At 52.2% G+C, this 13,321-nt stretch overlaps 1 protein-coding gene across 32 annotated transcripts in view; it reads left to right on the forward strand.

Annotated features, from left to right (window-relative positions):
• LINGO1 (leucine rich repeat and Ig domain containing 1) overlaps window positions 1–13,321 on the forward strand; it is a 207,608-nt gene that overhangs the window by 48,808 nt on the left and 145,479 nt on the right. For 13 of the 32 annotated variants that reach the window (XM_078333847.1, XM_078333846.1, XM_078333865.1 and 10 more), the window contains exon 3: window positions 8,338–8,437. The exons of 17 other annotated variants lie outside the window; for them this stretch is intronic. The gene's annotated coding sequence lies outside the window, so the exon portion shown is untranslated. Of the gene's footprint in view, window positions 1–4,995; window positions 5,137–8,337; window positions 8,438–13,321 lie in introns of all 32 variants that reach the window. 2 more of the 32 variants (XM_078333848.1, XM_078333859.1) reach the window with 1 other exon arrangement.

Genomic DNA, 13,321 nt, shown 5'->3' on the forward strand with positions numbered 1-13,321 from the left:
GGCTGGGACCAGGCTGGGGGCTTCCTTCCCTTGATTGGAGAACTTGCTATGGAGAATCCTAGGACTGGGGATTCAGTAGCTCTCAGACTCTTGGTTTTCTAGGTCAGAGGAGTCTATTGCAGACTCTCCCCATGACCTGGGACAGTGTGAATCATGGGGACACTCAGACTGTGGGGTCAGCATCCAGCGGTTCCACGGCAGTGCACCGGACTCAGAGCCCAGCCCTGGCCCTCACCACTGGGGACCTTGGGTGAGCCTCGTTCCATCAGGAAACGGTTAATTATACCACGTCCTGCTGGAGTCGGGAAAGATGCGGATGTGATGCTGTGTGGCACTGCATGCGTAGTCAGCGCTCAAAAGTGGTTGCAGGTATAAAATTCCCAGGATTATGATATTTTAGAATCCCAGACCTTTGGAGGTCCAGAGGGAGGTCGGGAGGAAGCTTCTGGGCTGTGGGTTCCACTCTCCTTCAAGAAGGGCTTCTCCTCCCCCCGGTCTGTGATGCTCTCACCCTGTCTCTGTTTGACCCCGGCTGTCTCTGACCCTGCCTCACTTTGAGGTCCTGGTGCCTGGAGAGGTCCTGTGTCATAGTTCAGCTTTCCGAGTGATTTGAACCTCAAGAAGGGTCACAGTCACTACTCAGAGGCCTGATGTTGGGGATCAGCCCACTGCTTCTGGGCCCACTTCCCTGACGGCCCCAGGCAGGAGGCAGGGTAGGCGGTGGGTGCCTGGGTGCTCTCTCCATTCTGGATGGCAGGCAGCCAGGCCAGGCTGGGAGCTCCTGCCTCCTGTGTCCCTGGCCCTGGCCAGTCCAGGGCTTAGGAGGGCCTGTGACCCCTGCTGAAGTGAGGAGGATGCGTTGTGTCCTGAAGGGACCCTGGATCTGAGGCTGGGCTTGGATTGAAACCCCCGTCTTCCTGGAGTGAGGCCTGGGTGACTTTCTTAAGATCTCAGAGTCTCCGTTTCCATGTCCTTAAGTGGCAGCAGTGACCCACTCCTCTGGGCAGTGGTGAAGATTCAGTTCGATCTAGTTAGTAGAGCCCCACCCTGCACCCCGCATTGGAGAGAAGGCATTGGTTTCAGAGCCTGCCGCTCTGGGGTGAGCCTGGGAACACCACAGGGTCCCCCGCTCCAGCTGAGGGCTCTAAGGTGTGTTTGCTTCCTGGGACTCAGACTCTAAATTATGTGTCTTTCTATCCCAGGGACAGGAAAAAGACATTTAAAGCAGGACAGGAGGGTCCAGGTGTTCCCTGGAAGCCAGCAGGGGTGGAGGCAGGGCCTGCCGGGAGGCGGGGTCCTGATGGGGTGGGGTGTACATCTCAGGTGGGCACCAGGAAGAAGAGCGCCCAGTGCAGCATATTTGGTCCCAGGTCCTGGCCCACTATTGACAGCAGTGTTTCTGTGGACAAGTCACTAAACCGCTCTGCCTCTCAGTTTCTTCACCTGAAAATGGGCAGATCAGGTCTCAGGTTGCACAGGCTCACGTGTGCTGCACATATAGGGCAGGTCTTGGTGAGGTGCGGGCACCGGGAGGGCTTGCTGATGGCTGCTCTTTCAGGTCCTCCCTCCCCAGCTCCTCTTCCAGGGAACGCCTCTGCCCGTGGGGCGGGGTTGGGGCATCAGGTGAGCAGATAACGGCCATCCAGCACTGTCAGGTGGGGCCCTGCCCCCCAGGGTGGATGGATGAGGGCTGAGGGGCTTGGCTCTCTTCCCGCAGCCTCTCTCCATGGCAGTCTCCCTGCCTCCATTGGCTCCAGTTGGCTTCCACATTGCCTGGCCCAACCTGGGGTATGGCTGGATACTGGGAGAGCCAGACCCTGATAGCTCCTCCCATGGGAATGTGTCTTCTCACCCCCTGGCTTACCCAGCCACTCCATCAATCATCAGCTCTCCCAGGGCACGTCCCAAGGTCTGCAAGGAGGAGGCAAGAAAGGGCCCAGTTATAGGGGAGGCTGGTGAGGGCCTTGGTGGGGGACCTTGAAGAGAATGAATGTGGGTAGGTAGAGAAGGCAGGTGGCCGAGCCAGAGGTGGGGATGGGCTGAATGGGGTTTTCTTCCTCTTTGAGCTCCTGGCAAATTTCTGCTCCTCCAAGCCTCAGCCTTGGCACAGTCCCGCTGGAGGCCTTTGCTGCCTTGAGGCAGCCGATGGGGGCTTCCCACCCTGTCATGGATAGCCTCTTCTGTGGCTCTGTGGCCCTGAGCCTGGCCTAGTGCTGGCCGTGCCAGGGTCTGGAGCAGGGAGGCTGGAGAGGTAAGGGTTGCACACTAGGGCCCATAAATTGTCCCCAACAGAGTGGGAGCCATTGAAGCATCCTGAGCAGTGGAGGCTCGGATGACAGCAGGGTTCTATGGAGGGGACAGGGCGAAAGGCCCTGCAGTGACACAGCCGCAGTGGGCTGAGAGAAACCCCGGGCAGGGGGACCTGTGGCCACACCCCTGCTGCCCCGAAAGGCTGCAGTGCCTCATCTGCCCAGAGTGGGGGGTGAATCCAGGGTGTAGATCACCCTGGTGAGTGGGCATCGATTTCCATTAAAAGGCTGGGTCATGAATTTTTCTCTCCTGCCAACCTCTGACAGGCCCAGCCCAGGGCTTCGCTGTCTGGAGGGGTGGGGAGCAAAGGAGGGGAAGAGGGACAGAGCCAGGGTGGGGTAGGGATGTTCATGAGCCTCCCTCCCCAGTATATCCCATTCCTCCCTCCAAGCCCAGACACACAGGTCCCTGTCACGGTCCCAGCCTGCCCCCCAGTGTCCTTGTCAGTAAACCAGGGCTCCCTTCTCACAGTCCTGGTCTCTTCCTTCATGGCTTTCCTCACAATTTGTATTTATTGCTTTATTTGCTTAATGTGCAAATAAAGAGGCTGTGGCCTCCTGTTGGTAGTCTTGTCTCTAGTGCCTGGGACGGAGGAGGCACTCGAAAAATATTTGTTAAATGAAAGATAGAAAAGTTCAGTAGGCTTCCGGCTGGGGCAGACCCCCATCTTCCAGAGGCACCAACCAGGGAGCAGAGGAGGAGGAAGCTGAGGGCCTCATGTCTGGCCAGGGTACCTGCATCTGGCGGTCCTATGGGAAGGGAGGGGAAGGGCCCAGGTGTTTCCTGGAAGCCAGCAGGAGTAGAGGCAGGGGTCCTGGTGAGGGGGTGTACACAGGACAATGAACACTTGCAGGTCAGGGCAGGAGAGCGGGTGTTTAGGAGCCAGGGTTGGCCCCACAGAGGGGAGGGGAGGCCACTGTGTTGCTTTGTCCCACACCATAGTCCTCTGTCCTTCCCTGGGTGTTTGCTATTCCTCTGGAGCAGCCACTTCCAAAAAATTTGTGGATTGTTTGAGTGTTTACTTCCCTATTTCTAAATAACTGACTTCTTTGCTGCTTTTTGGTTTCCCTATTTCAGGCATTAACTATTGACTTTTACTATATAAGCTGAGTATTTAGCTTCCACCGCACTCACCCACATTTTTGACTGGCTGAGCTACGTAATATACTCTGATTATTTTTCCTTTCTTGACACCTCGGTTTTCCCTGGAGTTAATGATTGTCTTTTTAAGGGGGTGGAGGGAGGCTTTTTGAAAATCACTCATTCAGTTCTCACCTTTTCCCAGTTGAGTACAACTCCTGTCAACATAATACATGAAAGACTCTACCAGTGTTATCTTCTTGAAGAAATTCTGTCCCTGAGCCTCTGAGCTGCTCTTGGCTTATTTTGACATCCTCTGTGCAGCAGACATGGGGGCTACCCATATCCATGACTCTGGGGATCCCTGTCCCCACTCTTGCATTGGTCCTCTTGCTCCCCAGACCCCACTTCTTCCTCTTGGTTTACATGGCCATTTTGTAATACATACCCTCTGATAGCTTCCAGAAAAGTTCCATGGGAGGTACATTTTTGAGATCTTGCATATATGAAAACTTCTTCATTCTTTCCTGCATCTTGACAGCCTGACTGGGTATAGAATTCCAGATGGAGATCTTTTTTCTTCCCCAGAATTTTAAAGGGGCCCCTCTCTAAAGTCATTGCTTACAGTGCTGGTGTTAAGAAATCATGGTTGCCCTGACATTTAATTCTTTGCATGCTACTGGGAATTTTTCTTTCTGGAAGCTTCTACAATCTTCTCTTGCTCCCCTTGTTCTGATAATTCACCGTGTGCTCTGCCTTGATGAGGGTCTGCTGCCTTTTCAAATTGGAAATTTGTGTTCTTTGCTCTGGAAAAGTTTTTAAATTTCTCCTTTCATGTTTCCTAACCTCTGTGTTTTTCTCCTCTCATTTTCTGAACCCTAGTTAACCAGACATTATGCTTATTGGAGGCAGCCCTGGCTTCCTTATCTTTTCCCTCCTTCATCACTTTTTAAAAATCTTTCTGCTCCTGTTTCTAGGAGATTGCCTAAATTTTATTAGTCTATCCTTCCAATGGATTTTTTAAAAATTCTGCTTTATCAATGTTACATTTCAAAGATTCTTTTTTTATTTGGTGAATATTCTTGTGTTAGTCCGTTCTCACACTGCTGTGAGGAAATACCTGAGACTGGGTAATTTATAAAGGAAAGAGGTTTGATTAACTCACAGTTCTGCATTGCTGGGACGGCCTCAGCAAACTTACAGTCATGGTGTAAGGCAACCTTCTTCACAAAACAGCAGGACAAAGTGAGTGCAAGCAGGGAAAATGCCAGATGCTTATAAAACCATCAGATCTCCTGATAACTCACGCACTTCAGGAGAATGACGGGGGAGCCACCCTCTGATCCAATTACCTCTACCTCATTCTGCCTTTGACACTCGGAGATTATGGGGATTACAATTTCAGGTGAGATTTTGGGGGGACACAGAGCCAAACTATGCCAATTCACTTTAAAATATATTGCAATCAGTTCTTATTCATGAATACCATATTTTGTGGGGGATTTTTTGTGGAAAATGATATATATATTTTTTAATGTTTCCTTCTGTCTGTATTGCCTGATTCCTCTCTCTCTCTCTTTTTTTTTTTTCTTTTTTTTGAGACAGGGTCTCCTTCTGTCACCCAGGCTGGAGTGCAGTGGTGCAGTCTTGCCTCATTGCAGCCTCTATCTCACAAGCTCAAGCGATCCTCCTGCCTCGGCCTCCAGAGTAGCTGGGACTACAGGCACATGCCACCATGCCTGTCTGGTATTTTTAATTTTTGGTAGAGATGAGGTCTTGCTGTGTTGCCCAGGTTGGTCTTAAATTCCTGAGCTCAAACGACATGCCTGCCTTGGCCTCCCGAAGTGCCGGGATTACAGGCATGAGCCATTGTGCCTGGCCACTTTTTTTTCACATTGCACTTTTTTTTGTTTGCTTTCTTGTTTGGGACTCTGTCTTTCATATTAGAGGTTTCCTCTGTTAATTCCCTTAGCAAACATTTATTGAGTACCACCTATGTGCCAGCTCCATTCTCTAGCCCTGAACAAATGGTCAGAAGTCCCTGAGCTGGTGGAGCTGACATCCAGATGCTTGGCGATGCTCAGTGGGTTGTTTCTGTTTAGGACTGGATTGCTGAAGGCTGGTACCCCTTGTGCAGGGGTGGGCCCGTCAACTGTGGCTTCCCTGTGGCTGATCTTCCTGGGCCAGTTCACAGGGGAGCCCTGATGGCGGCGTCTCCTAGAAGGACTCTGATTCCTCTGAGCAGAGTGGGAGAGGGAGGCTGGTATCTGGACCTGAAATTCCACATGTAAACTCAACTACTCTTTCAGTTTTCAGTATGGGTCCCCACCCTCCACCCAGGCTGATGCTTCCCAGGCCAGAGACCCTCAGTTTGATCCTGCCCAGTGGAAAAAATCACTACCAGTCTTCCCTGGGCAGAGGTAGAGAGGGAGATCCTTGGGGTCTGTCTGCTTCTAATACAGACTTCCAAGCAGTCCTTTGTTCCCGTGTCCAGGGGTGCCTGGTACCACCAGATCCTGAGCCTGGATTCTACCAGTTAATAGGAGAGCGGCTTAGGACTCTGCTTTCGTAGTTCTGTTTTGTTTTTGGGTTTTTGGTTTTTTTGAGACACAGTCTCGCTCTGTTGCCCAGGCTGGAATGCAGTGGCATAATCTTGGCTCACTGCAGTCTCAACTTCCTGGATTCAAGTGATTCTTATGCCTCAGCCTCCAGAGTAACTGGGATTACAAGTGTGCACCATCACATCTGATTAATTTTTGTGTTTTTAGTAGAGACAGGATTTCGCCATTTTGGCCAGGCTGGTCTCAAACTCCTGACCTCAAGTGATCCGTCCACCTTATCTTCCCAAAGTGTTGGGATTACAGGCGTGAGCCACCGCACCAGGCCTGCTTTCTTAGTTCTGCCAAGCCAGTCACCATTCATCCATCTGTTCTCCAACTTTCAAAACCATGTTGCTGTTTCCTCTTCTTTCATTCTTGGTCCTTGCGGATTTATGCACAGGAAAGAGTCTTCACTGTTGTGATGGGGCTTTGGAAGGAAGAGGAGGTAAATGCAATGCCTGCCTTCAATCTGCCATGGTTAATCTGTGTACTAACATGGACCTTCTTTCCTGCTGGTGGATACATAGAGCACTCCCCCTTTTCATTCTTACAAACATGGCTGCTGTGAGCATTGCGGACATTCTCTTCATGCATGTGGGAGACTCTTGGAGTGGAATTGCTCTGTGGTAGGATGTGTGCATCTTCAGCTTCACAGGATAAGCTCAAATTATTCCCCCAATCCTTGAAGCACCTTCCCTGGCCACCACCAACATGTGAGAAGTTGGTGTTGCTCCAGCGATGCTTGGCACTCTCTGGCTTTTTAGCTGCCCACCAACTTAACGAGTGAAGGACTGTCTGGAAAGGCGATGTGGCATTTCTCGGAACTCCACTGAGCTTCGGCAGGCCTTGCAGTGTGCTCATTGGTCTCCTCTTCTGCCAGTTCCCTGTTCCTATTCTTTGTCTTTTAAAAAAAGTGGGTGATTTGTCTTTTTCTTATTGATTTGCAGAATTCTTTATATAGCCTGGAAACAGTTTTTTTTTTGGTCAGCTCTATATGCTGCAGGTATATTCTTCTGGTCTGTCTGTGGCTTGTCTTTTCCTGTGGCGATGTGTTTTGTTGAACAGGTGATTTAAATGGTAACAAAGTCAAATTTCTCACCTTTATGGCTTATGCTTTTTATTACTTGTGGGGGATGAGCATTTTTAAGGTTCTTGATGTATATTGCTAAATTATCAGTGAGAAAAGTTGTCCTAATTTGCCCTTGGAAGGGGCAGAGAGATGACAGGCATCCCAGGTGCACATATGGTGGGTACAAATGCAGACGGAGTGGGGATCAGGAGTGGGATAATTAATGAACAACTAAAATGCGTACAGTGCACAAGGCTTCAAAGTGCTGTTGAGGAAAATGTGTTACTTGATCCCTGACACACTCCTAAAAGGCCCCCTTCTTTGTTCTCCTATGGAGAATGAAGGCCCCCACCACCGGGTGGTCACAGGTGACTTTGATTCAAACTCAGCTCCTGCTGAGTTGGCTGGGCTGGGAGTTGAGGAGGCTTAGGGGAGGGTGGTTAATTAGTGTCCAGGGAAAGGTGGGATGAGTGGCCACCTTTTCCCATGGCTGGAGCCGAGTGTTTTACTGGCAATGGAGTGTTTGTGCCACCTGGGGAAGTGGGAGGGGCTTTGGGGTCACAGAGCCCTGGGCACTGCCGCATACCAGCTCTGTGCCCTCAGGCAGGCTCTGGCCTTCTCTGAGTCTGTCTCCTGCCTAGAAAGGGAGTGGTGTAGATGCAGCTCTTGGGGAGCTGGAGGGCTGAATTAGATAAGGCAGGTAAGAGTTCCCAAAGCCAGAAAGGTGCTCTCTGGTGGAAGACCTGTTCTCCAGGGAGAGCTGTGGGAGAAGGGTGGGCACCCAGGAGGACAGCAGGGGAGTAGGCTGCACAGGGACACTTTCAAGGGTCAGTCAGTGGGGGGCGGGCAAAGCCTGTGGTTGGGGGAGGATCCAGTGCCCTCCAATTCCTTGTAAAATGTCCTTTTTGAGAAACTGACCTTGGTCCAGTGAGTGGGGAGAGGGGGTTGGGTTAGGGCTGGGGAGGTGCTAGGTCGGGGCTGGGGGGAGAGTATCCCTGTCCCCAGCCTCTGCTCACCTGTGTCCCTGCCCCTCCTCCTCTCCAGTTCCCAGGCTGGCCTTCCACCTCCTGGCACACCCAGGCCTGAGGGGTTAATTTTGAGGCGCCTGAGCGAGCCTGGCGTGGCAGTATGTAAATCCATACACTTTCATAAACTGCTTAATTAGGCGAATGTTAATGAGACGTTAATTACTGTTGTGCCCGCAGATCCCACAGAAACGGGGATTATGTTTCTCTTCAAACATCCCGTCTTAATTATAACTTGTGCTTAATTCTGCAGCTTCCACCAGCCGGTCGAGGGCGGGGTGGGCACCTCCCTTTCTCAGCAGTTCTCTGATGGCTCCTCACTTTTGGTCTTCTGTTCGTTCCTCAGACATCTGGTAAGCACCTACTATGTGCCAGTTCTGGAGCTGGTGCTGGGGTGACAGAGAGCACTCAGCCCCAGTCCCCTAGGCAGCCCTCTGCCCTGTAGGGAGGTTGGTTTGTAATTGCAGCAAAGGACCCTGGGGCTTGGCAGGCGTGGGTGGTCCCAAAAAGGAAGTGGTTTGTCTCTTCGGGTGGTGGGTCAGGGAAGGCTTCATGGAGGAGGTGACCTGTTGGGCTGAGTGTTCAAAGTGGGAAAGTATTCACCAGGTAGATAGGTGGCTGGAAGTTTGAGTGGAGGGTGGTCCTGCTTGGCCAAAGACCTGGTGGTCAAAGCTTCATCCCCTGTGTGCCCCCATCTCCTATCCAGGTCTCTTGGCCTTGAAACCCAGGAGTCTAGGAGCCTCCTCCTAGAGCCTTGGCTCTTCCCAGGGCCACTGAGTGGCCTTGGACAGGTATCTGCTCCTCTCAGGGCCTTATTTACTCTGTCTTACTCTGAGGGTCTGGTCAGGAATTGATGTGGGTCTTTGGTCTCAACCCAGGGAAGAAGGTGGTCAGGGTAGGCTTCCTGGAGGAGGCCTCACCAAGGCCTGCTCCTCTACCCGTAGCCTCTACCTATCCCTGGGTCCCCTCTGCCTTCATCCAGCAAGGGCTGCTTAAAATGCTGCCTCTGCCTCTCCTTGTTCTTGTTCACCCTCAGATACCAGGAAGCCTCAGGCTGTTCTGGCCACAGCCAAGCCTGCTAGGTTGAGTTATTTTTGAGCTGAATTATCAAACTCTCAGAAGACCCAGGTGGGCATGAAGCCCCACTTTAGAGATGGGAGACATGGGGCCAGAGAGGGTCAGGGCCTGGCGTGGAGTTTGCACATCATGTCCAGACCTTACTCCATCGCTCATGTCCACTCTGCAGACAGGAATGCTGAGGCTCAAAGAGGCTGTATGCTGGGGATGGAGGCTCCCGGGGCTGGGCATGTGGCAGAGCCTTAGTGAGCCCCTTTGGGTCGTCTCTTCTGATGCCACTCCCCTGGAGAGGGAACCCGTGGGCAAAGGGGCGACAGGCACCTAGGGAGGCGACTCCACTCCGTGTCCCTGAAGCTGAGAAGCTGCCTTGGCTCCCCAGCCCTTGGGGCTCTTTCTTCTGGAGCTCCTGTCGGAATCTCTCCTCCGAGCACTTAGTTACGGTGGAAGATGATTTACCTGGAATGTCCTGTACCTGACCTGGACCAGATTAATGGCATTTGTAGTCTTCTTAACTCAAAGGAGCACAGTCACGGAGGAGAAAAGCCCTTTAGCCCATTACACGTATCTGAACAATTACAACTCAGCCCATTTACACTGGTCATTATGTCTCTACATATGAAACCAAGAATGTCTGTCCCAGCTCCTGCACCATCAGCAGGACTTTGAGGACAGCCTTTGGTCGCGAGTGGTCCTGTGCCTGTGACTGGGCTGCTGTGGTCTTGTTCCTCACAATTTACATTGTGTTCACAATTTGGTGGTGGTCCCTGCATTGCCCCACCCAATACACTGCAGCAAATTTTTGGTTTAATAGAATGGTGTGAATTAAAAATGGATACTTGGGCCAGGCACGGGGCTCAGGCCTGTAATCCCAGCACTTTGGGAGGCAGGTGGATTACTTGAGCTCAGCAGTTCGAGACCAGCCTAGGCAACGTGGTGGAACTCCATCTCTACTAAAGAAATAAATACATAAAAATTAGCCAGGCATGGTGGTGTGCACCTGTAATCTCAGCTACTCGGGAGGCTGAAGTGAGAGAATCACCTGATCCCGGGAGGCAAAGTTTGCAGTGAGCTGAGGTCAGGCCACTGCACTCCAGCCTGGGTGATGGAGTGAGACCCTGTCTCAAAACACAAACACACAAACAAAACAAAAAAAGAGGATACTTATTAACAATCACAACAAAATAAAACTTTTTACCAAATTTCTGTGGTTTGTATGTTTCGGGTTGTATTCCCAATTTGGTCCCAGTATTGCAGTGAAGGCCCCTGGGGCAGGGAAGAGGTATGGGGGTGCTTGGCAGGTAATTGAGTCCTATTACCCTCACCTCCTTTCCTGACACCCAGGATGTACTCACTAATTCCTTCTCCTATGTCCCAATTCCTCCAGCACCGGGAAGGACACAGGGGGCTCAGTACAGATTTAGAGATTTGGAACCTCAGAACTGGAGGCTGGCTCCCAGTGAGTGGCTAGCCTGGGGCTCTCAAACTCATATGCCCCAGGGGCCAGGCAGGGGCTGGAAATGAGCAAAGCAGGTTGGTAAGGACTGTGGGGAACTGGAGAGCCAGCCATCAGCCCCAGCTGACTGCTACCATGTGCAAATAAATGCAGGCCCTGTGTGGCCAGATTCAACTTTTCCAGGAGAAACCAGAAATCCAGATTTCTATGTAATTTGCAAAAGTTGGCAACTGATTCTCGTCTTTAAAAAAACCACTGAGCAGGCCAAACAAAACATTCTGCTGCTCAGTTTGTAACCCCTGTTTCTGGTTCAGCCCCTGCTTTTGCAGACAGGGACGGAAGACTGGTGGGGGTGAGGGACGGGACCCTGGACACCCTAAGTGGCTGGGCTTGCTCCAGAGACCCCCTGGTCTCCCACCTCCTTGAGCCTCTCCATATCCAGCCTGGGCTGTTAGATGTTCCCCTCTCTCCCCAGCCCCGGCAGGCACCCCAACACCTTCACCGCGGAGGAGGGAGTCATCAGGTGTGTGGAATGACAGCCAGAAACACGGCTGCTGCAGGGAAGCAGGCATGAGTCACTGCCTCTCCATCTTTTAAGGAGGAAAAAAAAACGGCTGCCTCCTTAGAATTGTCACCCAGGCCCCCTTGGGGAGGCAGGTGGGTGGGGCTCTGAGACCAGGCAGTTTATTTCTGGGCCATGCCCCCTCTGGGATAGGCCCTGGCTGGCACCAGGTGAGCAGTAGTGCCCTGGTTATGGGTATGGCTCAGATGCCAGGCTCCCCATGGCTGTAGCCAGGGTAGAGAACTCAGCATGTTTGTTCAGTTATGACTTTAAAAAATAATGCAGGGACTATTTTATTAAAATGGCTGTGTTCCCAATCAACATGCTTTGATAGGACACTCAATTAGAGCAAGGGTTACAGAGAGGCAGACGCCCCCATGTAAACTGGTATCTTTCTCCCCAGCTCCAGTCCATCACTTCTCATGTGGTTTTTCTTTCTCAGCTAGGCATGAGACGAATCCTTCTTTCAGCTTCCCTGCACCTCTGAAGTTAGGGAAAGGGGCATCGGGGTGAGGGGGACGCTGGCTGAGCAGCTGTGGTATGCCGGGCACTGGGCCTGGTGCTTCGATATACAGCCTCACTTACTGTTGACAGCAACCTTGTGAGGTCAGTGTAATTGGCTCCATTTTTTTCAGGTGGGGAAACTGAGGCTCTGAGAGGAACTAGCCCACAGCCTGCCTCCTCAGGCCCCCTTGGACTGAGTTGGCTCTGGCAGTTGGGGAGTTAGCAGGTTGGCCCCGGCCTCCTTCCCAGCTGCCCTCCAGCCTTCCATCTGGGAAGGGCTTTCCAGTCCACACCTCTTCTCTGTGCCAGGTCACTCTCAGGCCCAAGGGTGCTGGGGGCCTTGTCGGGGCTTGTAACCTCAAGCCAGAGGCCAGCAAAGTAAGGGGAAGCTACGTGCAAGATAGTGTACGGGTGCGCATGTGTGTGGTGGCTGCACACGTGGGCATTTAACCTGCAGAGGTCACATGCCCACTCGGGGGTGCCTGCTACTTACTCACCTGCCTTGCTGTTAAGTGCTTTCCAGGTCTCGAGCGAAGGCCATGATTTTACTCCTTATTCAGGGAGGGTGGAGTGGTTTGGTCTCAGGGACTCCCTCTGTTAGGGGCCTGGTGGGCTCCCAATGGGCTGAGTAGGGCAGACTCCACCCTGGAACACCTCAGACAGGCCCAGGCTGAAATGGGGATAGCTCTGGGGAAATTCAGGGCCTCATCCGACTATTTCCCTTTCCTGTTCCTGGCCGCCCCTCCCTGACGATGGTGATACTGTCATTGCCATAGATCTTCCTCTGTGCCGAGCATGGTGTGAGAGGCTTTTCCTAAATAGGCCCCCATTTGATCCTCCCAACACCCCCATATAGTAGGCAGCTTTGTCGTTTTTCAGATGAGGAAGCTGAGGCACAGTGACTGTAAGCAGCTTGCCAGCATCACAGAGTACAGGGGAAGGCAGGGATTTGAACCCAGACATCTGACTCCAGAGAAGGTGCTCAAGAAGAATACAAACCTTGGCTGCCTGCCTTGACCCAAACCCAAGCCTCGCCTCCTCCACGAAGCACACCCTGACTGCCCCTGCTGGCTCTGAACTGCCCCAGATGCAGCTGTCTCTCCCTTGCAGGGTGGCTGGGTTGGCCATTCTCTTCTCACAGCTTGCAGATGGGCCACAGGGTAGAGGAAATACCCAGGAGAGGTCAAGCGAGCTTGGCTTTGGGAGCTGGCGAGGACAGGACAGAGTCTAGTTTGCTGTATCCCTTACAGACAAGAAAATGGAGGCCCGCAGATGGAGAGTGCTGGCCTAGGGGTGCACAGTCAGTGAGGGGTGAAGCTGGACTCCAGCCTCCAGTCCAGCCCTCTTTCTTCTGTACCAACTTGCTGCATTGGTTTTATTTCAGAGACAGGCCAAGAGGCATGGTGAGGGGGGAGGCCAGAAGGGAACTCGGCTAAGACCCCTTTTCCTCTCCTTGCTTCTAACCTTCTAACCATGCATGTTTGCCATTTTCCACCTCCCTCCCATCCTTTGACTCCCCACCATTTAAAAAAAAGAATCGGGAGGCAAGGGAGGGGCGAGCCATTGACTTAAATGTTTAAATTAGCCTCACTTTGCTGAAAGCTGGGTGTCAGGATAAATCCAGTCCTACAGTGTCATATA

Source organism: Callithrix jacchus, chromosome 8 (assembly GCF_049354715.1).
Source record: "Callithrix jacchus isolate 240 chromosome 8, calJac240_pri, whole genome shotgun sequence".
NCBI lineage: Eukaryota > Metazoa > Chordata > Mammalia > Primates > Cebidae > Callithrix > Callithrix jacchus.